Source organism: Lepidochelys kempii, chromosome 9 (genome assembly GCF_965140265.1).
Source record: "Lepidochelys kempii isolate rLepKem1 chromosome 9, rLepKem1.hap2, whole genome shotgun sequence".
In the NCBI taxonomy this organism is placed as follows: Eukaryota; Metazoa; Chordata; order Testudines; family Cheloniidae; genus Lepidochelys; species Lepidochelys kempii.
In genome coordinates this window covers 39,887,852-39,911,440 of record NC_133264.1, presented here as the reverse complement: position 1 = coordinate 39,911,440, position 23,589 = coordinate 39,887,852, and the positions used below count along the sequence as shown (strand labels likewise).

Here is a 23,589-nt window from a genome sequence, read left to right as displayed (position 1 = left end):
CAGTCAGCCAGAAGCCAAATATAATCATTTTGTAAACTCAGCAATACACTTCTTGGAGTTTAGCTAGGATAACCATGTGCATATTTCCTGAGTGACAGAAACAGTCTGTTTTGACCTGTGTATTTGAGAGGTGTACAGGGGAGGCCACTAAGTGGAATGTTGACCACCTGTAGTGGTTCTGAGCATTTTATTCCAGAATGACGCAGCAGCCAGTTACATATATGGATGTTGAATACCCACAACATGGGACAAGTACTCCATGTTCCCCTTTCAATGTAAGTCTTGTTTAAACTGGCTAAATATAATGGTTAACTCTTCCTTTTGATTTAAATATTTCTGCATGACTTTAATAGATCAGTTGTAAGTTTTACTAGACAGCACTGGTAACAACTGCAATATCATGCCTTTTACCTCATTTTCACCCCATTTTTAACTGTTTTAAATAAAAAAAGTTATGATTTCCAGTTATATCAGTTTTGTTGGGTTTTTTTGTAAAAAGCATACTACTGCAAATACTATTCTAGGTAAATCCTGTTGTGCAGTAAACATCCTTTAAAAAAACAAAACAAAAACAAAAAAAACTTTGACCTCTAGCATTGCACCCCCCCACAGATGTGTGAAGCAGAAATTCACATTTAAGTTAAGTAGGCAGAGAATGAAGCATCCAAAGGGATTTAGACACCCACTGAAATTAATGGTAATTGAGCATTCAAATTCCCCTGGCAGTTTTGAAATAGCACCCCCCCCCTTTTTTTTTTTTTGCACAAAACGTTTCTAAAGATATGAAGTTGCTCAGGTATAATAAATAGTGTCTTGGAAAGAATAATTATGTGGTGGGTCTCTCTCCAGCCCTCCCCTGCTGAAGCTTTCACTTTGTATAATTATTCACTGGGGCAGAGAAAGACGAACTCCACAGCACAGTAATGGGAGCACTCATCTGGGAGGGGAAAGGCCTGGGTTCAAATCCCCGCTCCACATCAGGTAGAGTAGGTATTTGGACCGGTCTCTCCCACTTTCTGGGTGGATGCTCTAAGCACTGGGTAACTGAGTATAAGGGGGCACCACCAACTCCTGTGGCTATATTTTGTTTAAGGGCCAATCCAACAGACTCTTACTACAGCAGTGAGGGAGCACATCTCAGATTCTGCAGTGAGATAGGAGGGAATGTCTATTTTGTGCATCTTGCTGAGGCTGATGCAGGTTAGCCACCAAGCTGTTCAATGCTGTCGAGACGGAGACAACTACGCACATTCCCATTGACAAATTTAAGCACCCAGAGACTGGCAACAGCTATGTGGTGGTTTTGAGGATCAAAGTTTTGGATTTGTGCAACTCCAGGGGCAGTTAGGCCCTTAAGTTCCTTTGTGAATCCCACCCAGTGCCTCTGCATGGAGTTCCCTAGGCTTGTATAGATCCCCAAGGTTTGAGGGCATGACCTGTATCCTTTTCTACAAGCCCCATCCTTCTGCCAGGACAATGTGCGTGGGAGGAATCTTCACAGAGATTTCATCCCCAATGTCACTTCCTGAAGGGATTTGGTCCATTAAATGCACAAGAGTTACAAATTTTTATCATCTTTTTAGTGGGACAAGTGAGCTTTGAATAGCTTTTTGGAAATATTTATAAGAAAGCCCACAATATTGGCTCTGCTAAAGAGTTCACTCTACAGTTCTGAAATGCTTCCTTTGCTAGTGAATCCAAGCTGCGCTTAGTGTATTTTCAAACTGGATTTTACATCTCACCACAACTTACTTTTTATGCTCAATTTGAGACACATCCCAAATCCACAGCTGTGACCTCTCTTGCATTTTACAGGATGACATCAAATTTATTATCACAGGCCTACTATGAAGAATCTTCACCCCTCCACATTTGGAGGATGAGCAGGATCTGCACTCCAGTCCCTTGCCCAACAGGATTGGGCCAGGTAGGAAGGAGACGGTGAGAGGAACAAAGAGGGAGTTGGGACGAAAAAGAAAAGAACACAGAGGTAGAAAGTTCACTTTTCCGGAACACAAAGAGAAAAACAAGAAGGGTGAGAATTTCAAAAGGGCTCAATTCCCATTGGATTTCTACAGAAGCACAGTTTGGCCAATGCTAAGCACTTCCAAAAATACTACCCATGTTGTTTAGGGCATATCTAAAGTTAAAACAATGCATGAGCACAGCACCACTGCCGTGCGTGAATGAAGATGCTCTAAGAGCTGATGGGAGAAAGCTCTTCAATAAGCTTACTTAATCCATTTCCCCAAGAGATGGTAGCTACGTTGGTGGGAGAAGGTTACCCGCAGACATTGTGCTATCTAGATAGGGAGTTATACCAACCTAACTATGTTGATCAGGTGTGTTGACTTTTCACACCCCTGAGCAATGTAGTTATACCAATTTAGGTCTGTAGTGTAGACCAGACCGTAGACTAGGCACCTTATTTCAGATAAAGGAAGGTGTGATAAATGAAGGGGGAGGGGTAGCTCCCTTTTAAGGACACGCAGCCAGCCAGTTAGCTGTAAAATCTCTCTTGGTAGCTATTCCTCTGCTTGCTTTACCTGTAAAGGGTTAAAAAGCCTCCCTGCATTGGTACAAAAAAGTGGGCACCTGCCCAAAAGAGCCAATGGTAGGGCTAAAACTTTTTAAAATTGGAAAAAGTCACCACTGCTCCACAAACACCAGTTTCGTCTCCTCCCCATTCCAGTCTGTGCATTTTTCCATTCTACCATCCGCAGGTGCAACATCCCCTTCTATCCTGCATAGTCCTCCTCCTCAATGGTGCCCGTAAGAAGTGAGATAATAATCAGGTTTCACTCCTCCCCACATCTAAATGGTAACATGGACCTCTGAAATTCCCAGTGCATCCTGTTTGCTTTTAGGTCTGGCTTTGAGAATGAAAGCATTTTGGGGCAGAGATTCCATTTTTGGATAGCATACAGCACTGAACACAGTGTCAGCTCTAAACAAACAGAAATAAAGCCACTATTCAAGCTTAAAGAGAAAGGATTGCTGTAACTGCAAAGTCATTCCTCGGTACCCCACCAGGTAGCATTCCAAGAGTTTGTTCATCTGGCAGCCAACCAGTCAGTCTATGCCACCACAAGTGGTACCTATAATCCTACACCGTGAGAGGGCCAGCCAATGAGTACATCACTCCCTATCTCCAGATGACGAGCGAGAGTCCTTAGAGTGCAATGGTGGGGTTTCCTCAACTCAGAGAGATCGTCTATCATTCATTTTTGTTAACAAGCTGTGAACCCAAAGCTGTTCTGGTGCTGGTTCTCAGGCTGCATGGTAGAATCCAGTCAACATATTTTACCAACAATCCATATGAAATAAGATTGAATCTTCCAAAAGAAAAACATTAAAGAGTTAGCAAGAAAGACGCATTTTATGCTCTATCTCAGAGGTGGGCAAACTTCTTGGCCTGTGGGCCATATTTGTGAATAGAAATTGTATGGTAGGCCATGACTGCTCATGAAATTGGAGGTTCCTGGCCAATGGGAGCTGTGAGGGGCGGTGCTTGAGGTAAGGACTGCGTGCAGAGCCCCCTGGCCCCCCTACCCATAGGAGCCAGAGGGGGAACATGCCGCTACTTCCGGGAGCCACGCAGAAAGCCCCCAACCCTGCTACCCAGGCTGGATTAAAAGGTCCCATGGGCTAGACGTGGCCCATAGTCTGCCCACCCCTGCTCTATCTGAAAGAAAGAGAAAAAAACTACTTTATAGAGGAATACTGTGGCTTCTAGGGGAAAAAAGCATCTGGCTGTAACAACATCTTTTCCTATAACAGTGTGTACATCAACTAACATCAATAGCCTGCTTAGTAATCCGTACTTTGCACCAACAGTCTATAAAATTAATTTTAAAGAGAAAGCTTAACACCAAAAATCGTGGGGAGTGGGGTTGAAAATAGTGTGACATGGACTTATAGTTAACAAAATTACAAGAAAAATAAGTGTATGAGTTGCAAGTCTTAAGCGAGTGGCAGACAGATATTTGACCAACTTTAATGTACCCTCATACATCATTTGAGACTTATTATGTCTACTTTAAAATGAGGTATGGTGTGGAGCTCTCAAGTGGTACCATTCCCACAGAGAAGAGAATTAAAAAAATGCCATAATCAGAAGTGAATACAAATATTTCAAAGAGGTCATTGTTAGTTTAATGACAATGTATTATGCCAAGACATGAAATTGGATTTGTGTGACCTCAAAGCGTAACAATCTAGAAGTATAACAAAATCCAACACATTTCAATGATACCTAGAAATGTCAACATCATTATCATCTTGTTCATCATTATGATCTCTGCAAATATGCGCTTACTGTTGGGACAGTGCCAGATTATTATGAATTACTGTGGCTGATATGAATGAATGTGGTAAGCATGAGTTTTGTATGGATTGGTACGTCTAAATTTGCTAGAGGATTCTGGAAGCAGGATTCTCTTATCAGACAGAAGGTGAAAGTGCTGAAATTGCATTCCAATGATTAATAAAAGCTCTGTGTGTGTGTAAGTTTCAACATCAAACTTCGGAAAATATCAGCCGGGAGGCCCAGCCCACCAGATAAAGAAAATGTAAAAACGTGTGGATCAGTGAGCTTGGTACAGGCTGACCCAGGTCAAAATGACGCTCTGGATGGCATGCTAAGAGCTCAAGTGAATGATTGATGAGAGGGTAAACGTAGTCATTGTCATGCTGTAGTGTTTCTGGAATGATAAAAAAGATCACACTGGTTTTGGGCACCATTGTTCAACCTCACCTGCAAGCTTACAGCACCACTTGACATTTCCACATCCTACTTAGTCTGAACATACATGAAATAACCTTTCAAATGATATATGACATAGGTGTGCCTAGTGTGGGTACATTAAACTCTCAAAATAGGGTCATCTATGGAGAATTGCTGCATGCCTGCCTATCTGGCAAGTTTTAACCCAGAGCAAATGTTTATATTTTAAATGATAAATCCTCAAGTATGGTATTCTATGGAAATATTGCAAACTTTTAAGTAAGTAAGTAAGTGTGTGTGTGTATAAACAGCACTTTTATATTAAATTTTGATAAGACAATATTGATTTAGTTCCAACTGGCCAATCTTAAAACACAGTTTTTATAATGGGAACCAGAAAAGAAAACTGCCTCACTACATATTTACATAGTACAACATACCTGATCTTTTCTTTCCATTACACTCTAGTAGCGTACTTTATTTATGTGGCTCAGCCAGAGAAATCTAAATTAGCACTGTCAATCTAAAGAGGGTTTTGTCAGCATGACTCCTTTACAATTCAACAGACATGAGTTAAGGTTCGTGTCTTAGACCACACAATAAAGGAAGGCATCTCCACGGAATACCAGCCATTGCTGCTCCATGTTGTAACCCTTTCTTTGGCCTGAAGCCAGGATTTGCAAGTTCCACTAAACTTTATGTCAAAGTACCATCTTGGGAAACTTGGTTAAAACTAAAATACCTTTATATTTCCCTTGTATTTATTTTCTATTAAGACAGACAGCATATCTACATTACCATTGTTTAAGCTGGAATTTACAGTTCTTGGAATTCCTTTGAAAGCTTTCTTAAATTTGCACTGAAGCAATGTTGCCATAGCGCAAAGGGATTGTAAATGAAGGATGTCAGCATTGCTGTAGAGAGCAGCCAAGCAAGCTAAGTAGAAGAGACAGCTAAAAATACACTATGATTTACAAGACTTGAACCTGGTAAAAACATGCCCTTATTTTAAGCCAAGAGGAATCTGGTAGAAATGTTTTTAACATGAGGTTGCTAATCATTCTGATCAAGGTCTTGTAACAGTGAAAGGCTAGTCACATCTCAGAACCCCACACTCTAATTTTAACCCTACCAAGTGCATTACTACAACAGTCTAAGAACAAACAAATTAGTCATAGGGGCTAGTCACAAGGTCAGTAAAATTCAAGAGCATATCATCAGGATAACCATCACATACAACCCTGTACAACTCATGAAACAGCACCAAGCTCTATTATAACACTTTCCTCCCCTGTAGGGGAGAGGATGGAGTGTTAGTGACCTACACAAAGAAGCGGAACAAGCAGTGTCTGTGGAGGAAGACAAGCCAGAAATAGTTTTCCAGTTTTGGTATCTTTGGTACATGAAAAACCTATTGCATTAAGTTTACAATGCAACATTGAAGTCTGATGAGTTATTGAATTGCTTTATTTGGACTAGCATGAGAGATGGTCTATCACTCAGTAATTCTTATGCTACAGGAAACTTACAAAATCATAAAAGACAGTCATAACAGCCTCAACAAAAATTAGCAATTTTAGTCTGCTCTAGCGAGTGTATATTTCTTAGTTAGTGCTGTATCTTCAGTTGGGCACCTCTGTGCAAGTGATCTCAGCATGACTATTATATAATGTATTTCCCAAAAGGGAACCTTATAATCACTGTATTGCACCAAAGGACTGAGGAATACTGAGCGAGAAGACTGATGATATCAGATGAATTTAAGTGAAGTCTGCAAAGAAAGGGGGTCAGGAAAACACATACATTAGGGGGCTGCTAAACTATTGTTCCTGGATCCCCCTAAAACAGTTAAATGCAGAAGTTCAGCTCTTAGTTCACAAACCTGCAGTGTATAAAGGTACTTACAGTTCGATCCATCTGAAGACCTTCAAGTGCTTCAAAGGCATTAATAAATTAAGCTTTAGCACCATTGTGATGTAGGGAAGTGCAGATGGAGAAATGGGAACACAGAAAGGTTGCCCAAGGTCACACAACAAATCAATGGCAGAAACAAGAATATATAAGCCAGGTCCCCCACCACCCAGTTTTGTGCTTTAGCTACTAGAACACACTTCTGTTAATAATACCACTGTACAAATGTTATAAACCCATTGCCCAATAGTTTTTAAAAATGAATTCACGTTTGACTTTATTCTGTCATCAGCACAAAATACGTCTAACTGCAACTCTCATGTTCCTGCTTTTGTTACGGAAAAGACATTAAAAATGCATTGTGCCTTGACATGCACTGCACAAACCAAACGAACATTAGGAATAGCCCTGGGGGGAATGTTATTTTTCTAAGGATAAACTCTTTCACAATGCAGTGTTATCTTGTTATGGATAGTTTCTGTCACCAAGGGCAATAGAAGCATTGTGAAAAATCGGTTTTGACTAGCAGCACTCTGGGCTGCAGCCAATATCAAACTGGTGACCAAAGTAATAACTGATCAAGTCTGGATTCGGAATGCTTCTCACCCCATAGCACTGTGTAATGTATATTTTACAAAATACAAGGGAGGAAAACACAAATTTAAATTAACATGCCAAATGGCACATCAACTTTATCTACTGATCTTAAACTAGAATGTTCCTCCTCCTCCAGGATGAATGGGATTCTACGCTGGAGGAATTCAATAGGAAACAGTTGTGGCACATTATTCAACAGCCTTTATGCTTTCAAAAAGTATTACTATTCCAAATATGGATCAGACCAATTTCGTAGAACACCCTTGCCTGAAGTTTTTAAAAGTAGCAACAGGGCAAACTAATTGAATACATTTTTTCACTAGAACTCACACATACCATAAGAACTTGGCTTGGTTACAGACAAAATTATAACTTGTGTTACTTGTGCCAAAGCGATGTTAAATATTTCAAATTTTTCTAAGTAGCTCACCTGAAGCCTAAAAGTCTTTTGCTTCTAAAAGTCATTTTCTAAACGTCTAAAGATATCGCACAGATAGAAGCATCACAATCGGCCTTATACACAGATTTTTGTTTACACTAGGATTGTTTGAGCTCCACCAACATCTAAATTCACAACCAGGCAGCACAAACCTATTGGGTTTGTTTTGTTTTCGCATTTTTGTTGTTGTTGTGAAAACCAAGACCACAATTAAACATGACTTTTACAAGCATTTCTGAAAATGTGTATCAATATTATTTCAACCACAGATACAGGGGGTTGTTTATTTGTTTTTAAATACTAAACTTGTAGCCACTGTTTCAAAAACGTACGTCACTAAATATATCACGGAATAAAACAACATTCGTAATCAGTGGGAAACATTCACCTTGCAAGAACTTACCATAAAAATATTAAAGCACCTCTTAGCCTGATCCGTTATGGGAATACAAAAATCCAGAGGAAAAAGGTCGAACCACAAGTAAACAAACGAAACGAAAAAGGGAGCTGTGACTCGCCAAAGTATTTCCTTAAACAGTATTTTCCTCTTCAACGGCAACCGATCTACGCTTCCAAACTCCGGCAGCTGTAGCTTAGCACAAGCAAATCCTCCCGAAGAGGCAGGTTTAAAAGCAAAGATATAGTTGAAGGCTGCTTAACGAAGTGTGAGAAAGCCACATCTGTGTGGTGTGTGCTGGGCTCCAAACAGGCAAGCCAGAGGAAAGAGGGGAGGGCGGAGGGGAGGGGGGGGGATACTTCCTTAATCAGTAGGATACAAGCTTGTAACACAAAATCGAAGCAACCCAACACAGCCAGGAAACACTTCACAACTGTTCCCGGAGAAAAAGTGCCGTCACTCCCCCCCCAGAAGAAAACCCTCCTGCCCTTTGCCGACCTGGTTTTGTTGCTCCTTCAAAGGCTAATTTACTTCATGCCTCAGATTCCTCTTTCTGTCTCTCCCCTCCAGAGAGACAGCCCAGATGGGAAGAGCCTGCAGCTGAAGCGAGTGCAGTGCCCCATCGGGAAAGCTGATCCTGCTGATCTCATCACTAAGGGCTACTAATCCAATGACCAGGGAATTAAGAACAGATGGTGACGCCCCTTCCCCCAACACCAGCATTGCCACACAGACGTCGAAACGCACACAAGCCTGAGCCTACCAGCTGGGTAATAATAGAGCTCCTCTTGCTATTGCACAAACTGCAATTCCTCACACGCTTTCCTGTGCATGTCTGTCTGTTGCTCACCAAGAGCACAAGTTCACTGAGCCAGCCCAGCGCTGCATTGTTTAACCCCTTGGGTCACAAAGGGTGCATGGGATCCTCATGTGCAACCAGTGGGGCTGGAATTAGGGGTGCTACTGCACCCCCTGGCTTGAAGTAGTAATAACCAGGGCTTAAATTCAGCCACAGCCCACGGGAATGGAGCACCCATAAATATTTTCAAACCTGTGGGAGGTGTCACGCTGGGACTCAGGGCATCAGCCCCAGGGGAGATGCCGTGCCAGGGCTGAAGCCCTGAGCCCCAGCACACCTCCCTCTCCCTGCCCCCTGGGGCTGAAGCCCTGAACCCCAGGGAACTCGCTCCCCCCTGGATGAGAGAGGGCTCCAGGAAATAATCATTATGAATTTAAGCCCTGGTAATAACAAACATCAAATACATGGTTTCCATCATCAGCACCCCTACTATAATAATTGTTCCAGCACCCCTGTGTGCAACTTCTCCTTTGGCACCTGAAGATTTCTGTTTGTTTAAACACGCACACAGGCCGCCTGTACCAGAACACATTGTTGACATGAACTTTTGAGGTGCTGAGTGCCCCTTGCCAATGCTCCCACAAAAGTCAATGGAAGCTAAGGTTGCCCCAGCACCTCTGAAAAATCACCCTACCAATGTACTGGTGTGGACTGTAATAAAGAGTAGGAACAGGAGGGCAATCTTGCAAATCTATCCATCCTTACACCCCACCCTCTTTGTCTGTAAGTGGTCTGATTAGGCCATGATCCTGGAAAGACTTAAAGTGTGCTTAGCTTTATTGGAAAGTAGTCCCAGGAAAATCTAAAGGAACTATTCACATGGGGTAAAGTTAAGTACATGTGATATGTACATTTTTGTAGGATCGTGGCTTCAAGTTTTAAGCTGTTGGAATAGAGACCAGTCTTTTCATAGGCCTGTATAGCTCCCCACAAACTTTTTGACGCTAAATAAACAACTCCTAAATATGGCCCCGATCCTGCACTGTGATCTGCTCAAGCAAACTGTGTCACTGACTTAGAATCCAGTGCTGTGCATGTGGAAATCACAGTGCAAGATCCGGGTCTTTTTTCCCCCCAGAACACTGTTTTTATTAATTCCATTATTTAGTTAAAATGAAACCCAATGTTTTGTGATGCTAATAATGGCTCTGATTCAAAACCCCATTTAATAATTTGCATATGTGCTTTTTTCCCCATATTTGTGCCTGCCTAGCAAGTTGAAACCTTTTCTTTCAGATGCTGACTTCAGTACTATTATCCAGATATTTGTCAACTTAAGACCAGGTAATGGACTAAGGAACCTTCAAATACAGAAAAAAAGTCTTTGAAATAATACACATCTTAAGGTTTAAAAGAACTCTTCCTTATGTGCAGGGACAATAGGGGTCAGGACATATGGTCTTTTTGTATTCTCTGTGTTTTAAGCTGTATTCTCTGGGATCTAAGCTTTCTTTAAAAAAAAAAAAATGACATTTTTAACCCTACTGGTGGTGGTAGCCTTCCCAATGTAAACTAATGCACTTTTTTCTACTGGAATCTCCAGCCAGACAATCTGAAACAAAAGCGGTAAGAAGTGTGAATTTTCACTTTTATCTGAACTGAGTGTTAAACTTGAAAGCCTAAACTGGACCAGTTAACTACCAAACTACTCCTCTGAAAGGATGTTTCAGGGCAGCAGGGGTGCAAGTTCTGCGCATGCAAACAGTTGAATATTCTGAGGATTGAGAGCTTGCTACTCTTTAAAATCAGGGTTAAAGTGAAGTTCGCAACATCGTCAATTATAAAATCATTGGGGTTAGTAATTTGACTTGCATGAATGTGAGTTTTCCATACAATTTGATTCAGCTCCATTTAAGGCTGTTCAGTTTTAAATAAACTGATATTTTAAAATAACTCTCCCCGTGTATTTTGCAGTGCTACGTATTTAGGAAAGTAGAGATAAATGAAAGAAAACAAACTTCCACACCCAAAATTGTAGAGACTGGAGGTAGACCTCCCTTATTTATTTTTGTTTATGCTGCTGTTTGTTTGATAGACTTTATTGGGACATTCATAGCATGAGCATTAGTAAAAATTAGTGAAAGCCCATGTTGTTGGAAGGGTGTGGCAACTAAGCCAGTAATCTATCATCTACGTAATCTCTCTCATACAACGAATTAAATAGTTGCATGAAAATTAGCTGTATAGAAAGGGTGGTAATTAGTTGAGCTACCTCTCTTAGTACAATGGCATAGATATGTACATTGTTGTCACACAGGTATAATTCATGAAGTCAAAATGGCTGAGAACTTAAAACTTGGACAGTGACAGACTGCAAATCCCAGCAATGATTGAACCTGGGGATATTCTGCACAAAAAGATCTCTCACCCTTGCTTTTAGCTGTTTCCATCGCTTCACATGGATTCAGACATTCTAGGCTTCAGAGCGACACACAGTGACAATCCAGAAATCTTATTCTGGAGATGATTCACACCATAAACAGGGGGGAATTGTGAAACAGTTACAATGTACTCTGTGGGATAGAGGAACAGCGTTGGAACAAATGTTCTGGAACTCCAACAAATGTTTTTTAAAAAAGCATACAGTGGGGGTCGGGGGGATGTGAGAAAACCTGGATTTGTGCTGGAAATGGCCCACCTTAATTATGCACATTATAGGGAGAATGGTCACTTTGGATGAGCTATTACCAGCAGGATAGTGAGTTTGTGTGTCTGGTTTTTGGGAGGGGGGTGAGGGGGTGAGAGAACCTGGATTTGTGCAGGAAATGGCCCAACTTTATTATCATGCACATTGTGTAAAGAGTTGTCACTTTGGATGGGCTATCACCAGCAGGAGAGTGAATCTGTGGGGGGGGGGGGTGGAGGGTGAGAAAACCTGGATTTGTGCTGGAAATGGCCCACCTGGTGATCACTTTAGATAAGCTATTACCAGCTGGACAGTGGGGTGGGAGGAGGTATTTTTTCATATTATCTGTGTATATATAAAGTCTGCTACAGTTTCCACGGCATGCATCCGATGAAGTGAGCTGTAGCTCACGAAAGCTCATGCTCAAATAAATTGGTTAGTCTCTAAGGTGCCACAAGTACTCCTTTTCTTCATACAGTGAGAGTTATATTAAGCCTATATCTCCCCTCTTTCAAAATCTCTCTCTCCACCACTTAGGTAACCATTAGAGATGGATGAAATAGAAAATATAAGACCCAATCAGAACTTTAACCTTCTTCCAGGTTTGAAAAAGTTTGCGTAAATATTTCCATTGCTTTCCACTCAAAAACAGCAACAGGCCTTTGCAAGTCATGCTATGACCCTAAGATGAAGGTTTTCTGGCTCAGATCCTCAAAGGTATTTGGGCTCCTAAATTCCATTGAAATTAAAGCAAGGTAGTAGCCTAAATACCTCTCAGGATCTGGGTCTCTTGATATCTAATTCTAGGCCAGTCACTGTATTCAAATTTAATTTCTCTGCTCCATCCTTTCCTCTTCTCAGCCTTAAACAGGGCTGTTATTTTTCTAAAGATAAGCCCTTTCACAATCAGTATTATCTTGTAGGATAGATTTGTTACCTATTTTCTTAGATCCTATATTCTTCCGTGCAGGGACCATGTCTACTACAACATTTGTAATGTGACTAAAACAATGGACCCGCAATCCTAATTAGGGACTGTAGGTGCTATTATAAAAAAAATCTGCAATGGAAGATTAAAGAGCAATTTTGCAACTCAACAACTTCTTCCCTTTTATCTTCCCAGATATTCTTGGGTACTTAGGCCTGAAACTCAAACAAGGGAGAACAATCAGGGAGCAGGGAGATTTGGCCAACACAATGCACATGCAAAATGTACGTTTACTTGAGTGTATAGAAAGTGGTGCTACTGCCTATACTGGTTACTGAGGACTGACACATACTGTTTGCGTATGGATAGAAATGATAGACCCTTTTGCCTATGTCTCGACTTGTGGGGGGGGAAAAGGTCATGTTTTAACTAAGAATTTTAAACAGGGATTTGCACCTAGTGTAGATATAGCAAGTTGTGTTTGGAAATGTGTTCGCTGGTCATGGCCAGTACAGGACAGTATTTGCACACTAAATCTCTACGTAGCATAAATCAACAGTGATTCAGCCCCGTGGTAGAGATGTTTGGAACTGCACACCAAAAAACAAAAAACACAAAAAACAAAACTTTAAATAATTATTCACTGAGGTTGATCAGGAAATGATCCTGAGAATTTTCTCTGCCAGAATAAAGGTGTGATCATGGCATCTAAAAAGGAAGGTTTAACAAAAATATACACTAGGAAATAGTGATTTTATTAGATGGCCATATAGAAAATCTTTTCTATCTCCCAAACGGGAGATCACTAAGGCCTGTCAGAATTGCAAGACAGCCATCTAAGAGAAATGAACGTTGTCCAATGCATTCAATTATGAGTAAATAAGCATAAGGAAATTACAGTATATTGAAAGAAATACCTAATTGCAAAAGCCAATATAGGTTAAACTTGACTGCTACTATAGAGAGGATAAGACGACACAGAGCTTCAGCGACCCCTCCCCCCGTAACCAAAAAGTTTGTTGAGATTCCTTGCTCGTGTGACATTTGACACTCACCTCCCATCGCTAAGTGTGTGGGTTTCATGTTGACAATGTCATGAGCCTCCATCAGCCCTTGAGAGTGGATATTTCAAGTTCCTAGCTGAAAACAATCAGAACTACACTTAAGTACATGCACCAGGAGCCAATGTGGTTCAGTGAAGGCCCAGGACAGGGTTCATCAGATACTGAGGCTACTAATTTTCACTGAATGGAAATGAGGAGCCTCAATACCTTGGAGAATCTGGGCCTAAATGACAGTCACACAGAAGTTTGGGGCACAGCAGAGACTTGAAACAAGGTGTGAAGCTAGTCGTGCCCTACCACTGGATCATCCCTCCTCTCATGGTTGTTCATTATACCTTTTAAGGCCCAGATCCTGCAAACACTTATGCAGGTCTTAAAATCGGTGGGACTACTCAAACTAGTCAAGTTAAGCACGTGCACAAGTGTTTGCAAGTTCTTTTGTACATCTCATTTTACAGGTTATTTTAGCAAGATTTGGTCATCCTCTAATAAAATCTTTGGTTTCTAACCCTCCTATACGATGAGCCTCTCAATTAAAAATAATGAACTCCTTACCAAAGACATGATATTTTAAAAATTAAATACTTTACTGCAAAACTAATAAGAGTATTTTAAAAATAAGTCCCATTACACAGGGAGCTAGATCAGGAAGTTACACCACCCTCTCAAAATAACAGGATGCCTTCATTTTCAGCAAACTCCATTCCACAAATTCATTATTTAATTGTTAATGTAAGTGGTCACCCTTCAAAATTGCTATTTGCTGCCTTTACCATTCTTTTTTTTAAATGTTTGGCAATTGCTATATTTTATACTTAAAATGGAGAACAATCACATCAGTGCAGAAACCATTTTAGGCTGTGATTTTTAAAACTGATGCTAAATTTGGATCTGGACAAAATTTGGCAATTTCATATACACTTTAGTAAAAGTGTTTGTTTTTTTAAACCATCTCTCATCTAGCCACACAACCATTCTTGACAGGTTTCAGAGTAGCAGCTGTGTTAGTCTGTATTCGCAAAAAGAAAAGGAGTACTTGTGGCACCTTAGAGGCTACCAAATTTATTTGAGCATAAGCTTTCGTGAGCTACAGCTCACTTCATCGGATGCATGTTTCTTGTAGCATCCACAAAGTACGAGGCAACTTCCAAACATACAAAGTAGCATAGCTCTAAGCTGTGTCTACACTACGCAGCTTTTAGTGACACTGCTGTGCCGCTACAGCCTTGCCACTAAAAGGTGAGCGGTGTAGGCGCTGTTTGTCAGCAGGAGAGAGCTCTCCTGCCGCCAAAATCTTCCACCCCCGATGAGCGGTGTTAGCTTTGTCGGCAGGAGAGCTGCCGGTGGGTGCAGAGCACCCACTAATTTTTCCCCGTGCGTGCTCCAGCCCCGGAGCACCCACGGGGTCGGCACCTATGCACACCAGCACTTGTCCTCGACAAAATTTTGTCTTTTGGCGGGGTGGAGGGAGTTTTTTTTTAACACCTCTGAATGACAAAAGTTTTGTCTTTCACTTGCCAGTGTGGACAAAGCTCTAGTTTTCAAGAGCTTAGGACCTTACATAATAAAAGATATGTTGAGATGCATTTGATAAATTGGTTATACTTGAAATTCAGGTACTTTAGTTCAGATGGGAGAAAAACAGATGAAACAAAGTCACAAAGACCTGTAAAAAATTGTCAAATTTGATCCGAAACAAAATTCTATACTCTTGCTCATCTCTAGTAATTACTAAATTCCAGATGACAAGGAGAAAAATCATCCTTTATTTAGAAAGGTGATACATATCTACAGGAACAGCTGTGTCACATTACTATTCAATCTTGACCTGAAGGGACCACCTATAGCAGTGCATTGAGTCTCTGGTTGTTTGGTACTGGTTCTCTGATCACTAGCAAGGCTGTCTGAGGCTATGTCTACACTGGCAATTGAAAGACAAAAGTTTTGTCTTTTCGAGGTGTTAATCTCCCTCCCCCACACCTGAAAGACAAAAATTTTCGGAGTGAACAGTGCGTTGTCAGCAGGAGTGCTCTCCTGCCAACAAAGCTAACCCCGCTTGTTGGGGGTGGAAGATTTTTGTTGGCAGGAGAGTTGACTAACAGCGGCTACGCTGCATGACTTTTAGCAGCATGGCTGTAGCGACTCAGCCATGTCGCTAAAAGCTGTGGTGTAGACAAAGCCTGAGTCATGGGGTTTTTTTAATTATATGAACTGCACTAGGAACTGGACTGAGACCAACTGCTCATTTCACAGAGGCTGCTGCGCAAAAGTGGTAACGTTTTTGGGTCACTACCATATACCCCTGGATTCAATGCAAACCACTGCTATAAAGGTGAAAGGCTGTATACATTGGTCCAGACAACCCAGCCATCAAGACCACATAATTTAACTCTTATGTAAAGGGTATTCCACACAGCTTCTCAAAAGTGGGTAGTGATATTGGGTCCCGCAACTTTGCGTGACCAATCTGAGCTATTTTAAAGGAGACTGATTTTAAAAGGGTAGGTGTTCAGTATAGTCTAAAAATAGGCCCCTTTAAGGGGTCTTAAATTGGGTACCCAAAATCATTACTCTCTTCTGAAAATCTTGGTTCCAAAGTTCAATACATAGTTCATATCCAATAACATAATTAATTATCCCTCCTACACACACAGCCAGTTTCTCAGAATATCTGCATACAATATCCATGGGTAAGAGGAAAATTTGTCTTTTAAATCCTTTTGTATTTCACTCATATCCCATCTTCATCAAAGCGCATGGTCTCATTGTTTATGTCAGCTTCAACTGTCAGAACTAAATTGATTTCTCTATGGATTTGGTATCCAAAAGTGTGCCTTTTCTTCATGCAAGATGTAGTTGGAAATAGCAGCCACACCACCACATTACGGTGAACAGATGAAAGTCACCTCAACTATTTTATTTAGATTTATACAAAATAAACCTAACTTTCAAATAAATATTTTAATTGACTACTTGCCCTACTCCACCAGTAAACAAAACAAGTATTCCCCAGAAGACATAATAAGATAAAAATCCTTTCCACTGCGAGAAAGCCTAATTCATGCTAAAAGGCCTATCCTAACTATTTTGGGTTCTGGAAGCCAAGGGGCTTAATGCCAAAGCAAAGGACCCCCTCATGGAAAATGATCTGTTTAAATGAGGGAGCTCTGCACGAATGCCTCTGCTGACCTCAACTGCAGCAGTCTGGCATGGGGAGGTCGCCTTTCAAGTAAGTGTCTCCCAATTATTCAGATCTTTTTAAGGCATTACAATGCCATGAATTCCACCTGGACAAGTTAGACAGCTATTGTAGATCCTGGAGCTTTGGTATAATATGCTCTTGGCTTGAAACTCCATTGATGCAGCAAGAAATTATTCTGTACTAGCTTTCAGAGTGTAGCGGCTTGTAGTATGCATGACAGCAATCTGATCTCAAATTAATAAAGTCAAGGGTAACTGTGACAAGATCAACCTCTGAGAAACAAAGTCAAATTCTTTTTATCAGGGGCAGGTGAGTGTAGGTGTCCTTGACTAGTCCTGGCGCATCTAAGACCAGCCCAGGATACAATATACTAACTGGTGCAGTACATTGTTCACCCATGTTACAAAAAGCAGTTACTCTCCTTCAGTTAGTGGGGTCAGTATAATCCTCATCAACTCATCCAGGTGCTTCACCCAACACATCAACATTATCTCAGCCTTATCTGAATTGACATCCAAGCCCCAAAATCACCTGGACATTCCACTACCCCATGCCAAAACGTATGTGATAGAGACTTACAGCTGGGTATCATCAGCACACTTAGTAAGTCACAGCGCATTTCTCCTTTCTAAACCTTCTACTGCTTCACATATTTATTGTGCCAGCGAGCTGACAAAACATACCCGTGTGGTCCCCTCATGAGTAAGGATTTGGGACTGGAGTTAGTAACATGTTATTGCTATGGTGTCTGGTTTTTAACATGTATACAATGACCCGAAGCAACTACTCCTGGAAACTCCTCAATCCCTTACATTGGGTCATATCTATGTTTAGAAATAGAGATCATAATGTATGCACACACAGAGACATAAACCTTACTTCTCTTGTGCCTCAAACCAAGAATACTTCCATTTATAATGCCTCTGACAAATAATTGAGTCAGTTATTTAGCTATGATTGCAAATTCTGTCATGATACTTTGTTAATTTAGACAGAAGTGTCACCCAAATGTAAATACATTATCTGTTTAAGAAAATCTAGAAAATATATGCACTACCATGCTTTATCTTATGTAATACCTTAAGAAAATGGAACTGACTAGTTACAGGTTTTTTCTTCGTCAGGGTCTCCTTAAGCTACCCTAGCAGATAACTTCCATTATATTTCGAAATATAAATGTCAAGCAGCTGGAAATGTAGATCCAAAATAAGTATTTCTCCTTCAAGGTATCTTCCTTGCAAACAGAGTCTCTTTACTTAAAGGTAACTCCAGATTAGTCCCTTGTTTTCTCAGGAAAAATCCAATCTTCTGCAAGACAGAGCTTTAATAATGCCAAGGGCTAAAGATGTATTCCTCCAGAAAAACAGACACGCTATCACTGTCACTCAACGTGTTCCAGCTGTTCAACCTCATCAAAACATTAGACAGTCAATTAATATTGCAGTAATTTTACTATTTCAAGCTCTCTTCTTCCATAATATTTTATAATATTCTCTCTCAATTACTAACTACTTCCTAACTAGAAGAAGAACTCTGTTAGTACCATTTTAGCATTCTACCTTGGAGAGCTGAGGAAATAACCCACATCAATACTTTATTCAGTATGTTTAGACTTGTTCTGCTCCCAAAATATTTGTGAGCAGATGGCTTTTAAGCCATTATTTGAATTTGACTAATATCTTTTTTTTTTTTTTAATTCTTATTACTTAAACTCAGATTGATTGCCAGTATTTCAGGCCGGAGTCTTAGGAGTCTCAGTTAAACCACAGGTTACTGTTTCTGTTCTCTGACTGGATGAGTGCACAAGGACTTTCAGCAAGAATATTTGCAATTGTAAATTCCTGTGAATATGCACCCTTGCAACTTTGAAATTTGCTTCTTGATAGTGTTTTTTCCAATACAACTACATCACTCAAATGTTTGTCAGTAAAGAACATGGCCTAAGTGTTTTTATTTAAAAATGGGAATGTTTGCATTGTTTGCCCAGCTCTAACCTCTAGCGATAAATATTTGATTTTTATCCTTATAATATTATATTTTTGCCTTCGATCTTCAGTTTCTGCACTCCTTTGTTTTTCAGTGCACCCAGTAAATAGTTTAAGTAATGTTATCAATTCTTTAAATATTTCACCAAGATTTGCAGTAATATGCATTTTTGGCAATTTCCCCTCAGAGCCTGTTTGTTAAACTTGGAAATGTTCATTTACTTCAAAAGCCCAGTAAATACAGTTTATTTTCCATTACACAATTTGTGTATGATTCTTCTGCAAATGGCCTGCGGCTGCAGGCAACCATCTGGGGTCTGGACATACAAAAGGCTGCTGGAAGGGTGCAAACACAAAAGCGCCTTGGGGATATAGAAGTGTGCACCATACAAAGACTCCTATTATCTTTTGTTGTATGGGTTTTTTTTTTAAGGGGTGCCATGAGCATCTAATCAGAAAACTAAGCATCAGGGAGGCAGTCCTCAGATGGCAGACATCAGTTTCAGCCAGGACAGATGGTGAACAAAGGTGAAAAGCACACAATACACATGGGCCAATTTATACAAGAAAGCAATTCTACCCTTCAATTAAAATTTGTTACCATTCTTGTGACAACAAATGTTTTGAAGTGAAATGTATCATTTTCTTTATGGAACTGTCACAACCGCAGCCCATTTCCAGTAACCTATAGTTACCTACAGATTCTTCATTAATATTGTCTGTAAAATGTTATAGACTGACTTGTGGGACAATGGACGGAGTCTACAAGAGGACCAGAAAGGTCTGGTAAGAAGGGAAAAGAATAAATATTTCGGTAGAGGAACTGGTCTAGCATAATTGATTGCCAAGGTGCATAAATCTTACTGACTTATGTAAAGAAACTCAAGATCTGTAAAGGTAGAGATAGATAATTAAATTAAGCTGTTTAATTGGCATAAAAAAACCCAATCCCTATAAACATTTTTTATTCCTAAAATGTAATGACTGGTTTTAGTTAAGGTTTATTAAGAAACAGGTTGCCAGAGAAAGAGGTTTTTCTTACAGAAAAGTGTGTTCTATTAGATGGTATCAAACACACTGTAGAGAAGGTATCCAGTAAGAAATGAGCAAAAAAAGGATTTAATTTCTTTTTTTTTCCCCTCTCTCTCTCTTTTTTTTTTTAAGAAACTCGGGGGAGAATTGTGAGGGTCTGAAAATACGTAAGTCAAATAACTTTTTGATTCCCTTAAACACAATGAGTATGTACTAAATGTATAAGCAGTAAAGCATAATTACAATGTTCAATGAAAAGCAACACAGCTTCAGTTGGAACATGAAAAATGAAAGCTCTCTAACTTTCACACTCCTCCTGGTTAGGGGAAGATGCAAAACCAAAAATCAAATGTCACTTTTATTATACCACAGTATGTGCTGTATCCATGGAAGACATTTTGTTGTTGTTTGGTAGGGGGAAGGGAAAGTGAGTGGAAGTCCTTGAAGCATGTACTATTTTACAGAAAGTGTTACAAAGGAATAAGGTAATTAATGTAAGTGTTCTTAGCACCTGGGCCACACAACATCAATTTCTTACTTTACATTTTTTCACTGTTCCAAGATTTATATGTAGTAAAGACAGTGGAAGACCTCTCTGGTTTCGTGTCACATAGTCCAAGCATGGACAGATTCAGAATGGCTGGGAAGGTTGTCAACTGTTCAATTTAGCCCCATCTAGGAACTGATCTATGAACAAATATTGGCTGTTTATGGATTAGTCCATCTGCCCTCCCAGATGGGGAAAAAGGTGGTGTAATAGCAGCAGCTGTTCAGCCAAGGACAGCAAGCCACAGCAGAGTAAGCAGGAAGAGTAAAGAGAGCAGAGCTCACACCCAGGATGTGTGTGAACTTTGAATGAGAACAAAAAAGCAGAGTAAGCAATACAACCCTATGTTCATGTTGTCAGCACACTGAAGGCTACTTCACAGAGAAGTTGTATGAATCAGAGACGAAAGCAGTTTTAAAGCATGTGTATTAACAATGTTTACTAATGTTGGAAGAGAGGAAACACTATATAGGACTACAGCATAGAACCCTTTGCTATACATAGCTTGAGCAAAAGGGTCACAAAAACTTGATAGTCAAAATCTCTATCATACTATATATCCTTTCACATACATCATCATCTCTCAAACTGGATAGCATATCTCTGTGTGTAGCTAGATACCTTCTCACTCATAACTCATCTTCTCCACCTTTGAAGTCTTAAAGCCCAACTATAGAATGGTGCTGTTTGTGTCACCACACTTAAGGGTCTACCAGGGTTTCCTGTATATCAGCCTATGTTTCTTAAGAGTTCATAATTCTACCAGCAATTTGCTCCTAAGACATCACCCTGCTTATAAGAATTTAGCCAGCCTTTAGTTTCAGACAAGCTTTACCAAAAATATAGGGCCCATCCTGTAAGCACTTAAGGCACTGAGCATATGAAAGAAAAAATCAGGACCTTTCCATGGTGGGGGCCAAAGGCCCAGAACCTCCAAGGTACTTAGAGAACTAAACACTTTGGAGGCTCTAGCCCTAAATGATTAATTCCTCCTTAAAGAGACAAGTTAGGTGAGGTAGCTTTTATTGGACCAACTTCTGTTGGTGAAAGAGACGCTTTCGAGCTAACACAGAGCTCTTCTTCAGTCTCAGAAACTAACTCAAAATGTCACTGCTAAATACAAGATTTGAACAGATTGTTTAACATAAGTAGTTAACACATTTCAAGGGACCACTCAAGGTAAACACCCCTCCAGTCATAGGGAGGAAAGGATGGGTGGGATGGGGGGAAAGAGTGGAAGCAAAGGGGGGGGGGTTATGAATTTAAGGCGGGGAAGGAGTTATGAATTTAAGCTCCCAGGCTCATGGGCGGTGGGTGAACAACCCGTTTTGGGGATGCTAGCTCGCCGGTGCTACCCCTTCCACCCAAGGCCCCACCCCCTTCGCACCTGAGCTCTCCTCTCCTGTAAAAGGAAAAGCCCTGAGGGGGCCCCTGCAACCAGAGGAGCCCTGACCTGCCAGCCCCAGCTGCCCTTCTTCCCCCCCGCCCAACGCCAGGCCCCTTCGAGCACTTGGCCGAGCCTCTGCCCCGCCCCCCAGCCGAGTGCCAGCCTGGACCCAGTGCCAGGCCAAGCCACAAGTCCCCCCAAGCACCAGGCCAAGCCACCAGAACCCCCACCCCCACCCCCCGAGCGCCGGTCCGGTCCCACTGCTGCCAGAGTTGGGCCAGCCCCAACAACAGATCGAGCCAGCAGCCTCCCCGAGCGCTGGGATGAGCTGGCAGTCGCCCCGAGATCCAAGCTTGCCCCAGTGCTGGGCCAAGCTGCTGCCCTGGCCCCAGCTCTGGTCTGAGTCGCCAGCCCTCCCTCCCGCCCCCGCCACAGTCAAGCTGGGCCAAGAGCTGCCAGCAGCCTCTCTGAGCACCAGCTCCTCCCGGCCCTGAAGGCCCCCCGCCAAGCTGCTGGCCCCAGCAGCGGTCAGCCAAGCCTCCTCACTCCACTGGCCACTGGCTCTCCGTGTTGCTCCTCACTTCCCTGCCCCGAGGAGAAGGGACACAGGGAGCAGTGGGACCCTTGGGGTGGGGGGTCTCAGGGAAGTAGGGGGCACCGCAGCCCAGTTGTCCATCGGTGGGTCGGCCTATTATACCTGCCGCCCATGCCCAAGCTCATCTTTTGAAAGTGTGCAGGTTTCCTTTGAGGATGAGGAGTGAGAGATCAGATATAAAGTGATAGCTTTGTGAAAAGTGTTCATCTATAGGTGATAAGATGTTTTTGTCTTATCATTTTCCTGCGTGAGTTCATTCAATAGCATAGTGATTGTCTGCTTTTACTGGGGCATTTAGTACCCTGGGTTAGGTTGTGATAGGTATGTGTAGGACCCAGGGATCTTAAAAGGTATGTTGTAGGGGGTATTGATCATTGTAGTAGTGGAAATATATCCACAGGTTTTGCATCTGTTGTTCTGGCAGGGTCTGGTGACACTGAGTTGGTGTGTCCTAGTCTGTGGGGAGCTTGCTTCTGAGGATGAGCTTGGAGAGGTTCAGGGGTTGTTTGAAGGTCAGAAGAAAGGGTTCAGAAATATTTCTTCCAGGATGGGGTACCCACTGGGCATGGGTTGTAGTTTGATGATACCCATATGGATCCCAGTGTGGGGTGGTAGGTGACAACTAGGCATATGTGGTCATAGGGGGTTTTATGTCTGTATTGAAGCAGGTTCTCTCAGGGTATTTCGGTGGCATATTGGGGACCTATCCTAGTACCCATGATTATTCCCATGGTTTGGACAAAGTGCTCGTTGTTGAATGTAAAATTGTTATGGGTGAGGATGAAATGGTCCCTTGAAATATGTGTTAATTTATGCTAAACAACCTGTTCAAATCTTGTATTTAGCTGTGACACTTTGAGTTAGTTTCCCAGACCTGACTACAAGAACACTGCATATTCAAACTTCTAAGGTTTGCCTGAACAAGAAAGCTCATCTTGAAGACTATGATGTAATCACAGAACTATTGTTCAGAATTCAGGACAAGGCTTTCCAAGAAATAATGAGACAAAAAAATATAGCATATTTGGAAAATCTACATTACTTACAGAATTTTTTTTTTATTAAAGCTTCTGAGCTACAATCTAAAATACCCATCATTTTAAATTACAAAGAATTGTGGGGTGTGCAAAAATTGCTGATTTTTCCTCTGCTATATTCTGCTATGCCTGTTAATCTAAAAAGAGCAAATTACAATTTTATTTCACATATGGTGCAGTATAATTGGTTATATTCAATGCTGCCAGCACCTGACAAATCTCTGAGAGTCTTTCAGTGTGACTGGGCAGGATCATCT

At 41.2% G+C, this 23,589-nt stretch overlaps 1 protein-coding gene across 7 annotated transcripts in view; it reads right to left on the bottom strand.

The window, feature by feature from the left end:
- The window catches only part of SPSB4 (splA/ryanodine receptor domain and SOCS box containing 4), a 327,295-nt gene that overhangs the window by 157,247 nt on the left and 146,459 nt on the right, over positions 1-23,589 (bottom strand). For 2 of the 7 annotated variants that reach the window (XM_073359977.1, XM_073359978.1), the window contains exon 1: positions 8,077-8,714. The exons of 3 other annotated variants lie outside the window; for them this stretch is intronic. The gene's annotated coding sequence lies outside the window, so the exon portion shown is untranslated. Of the gene's footprint in view, positions 1-8,076; positions 8,715-23,589 lie in introns of those variants that run through there. 2 more of the 7 variants (XM_073359970.1, XM_073359975.1) reach the window with 2 other exon arrangements.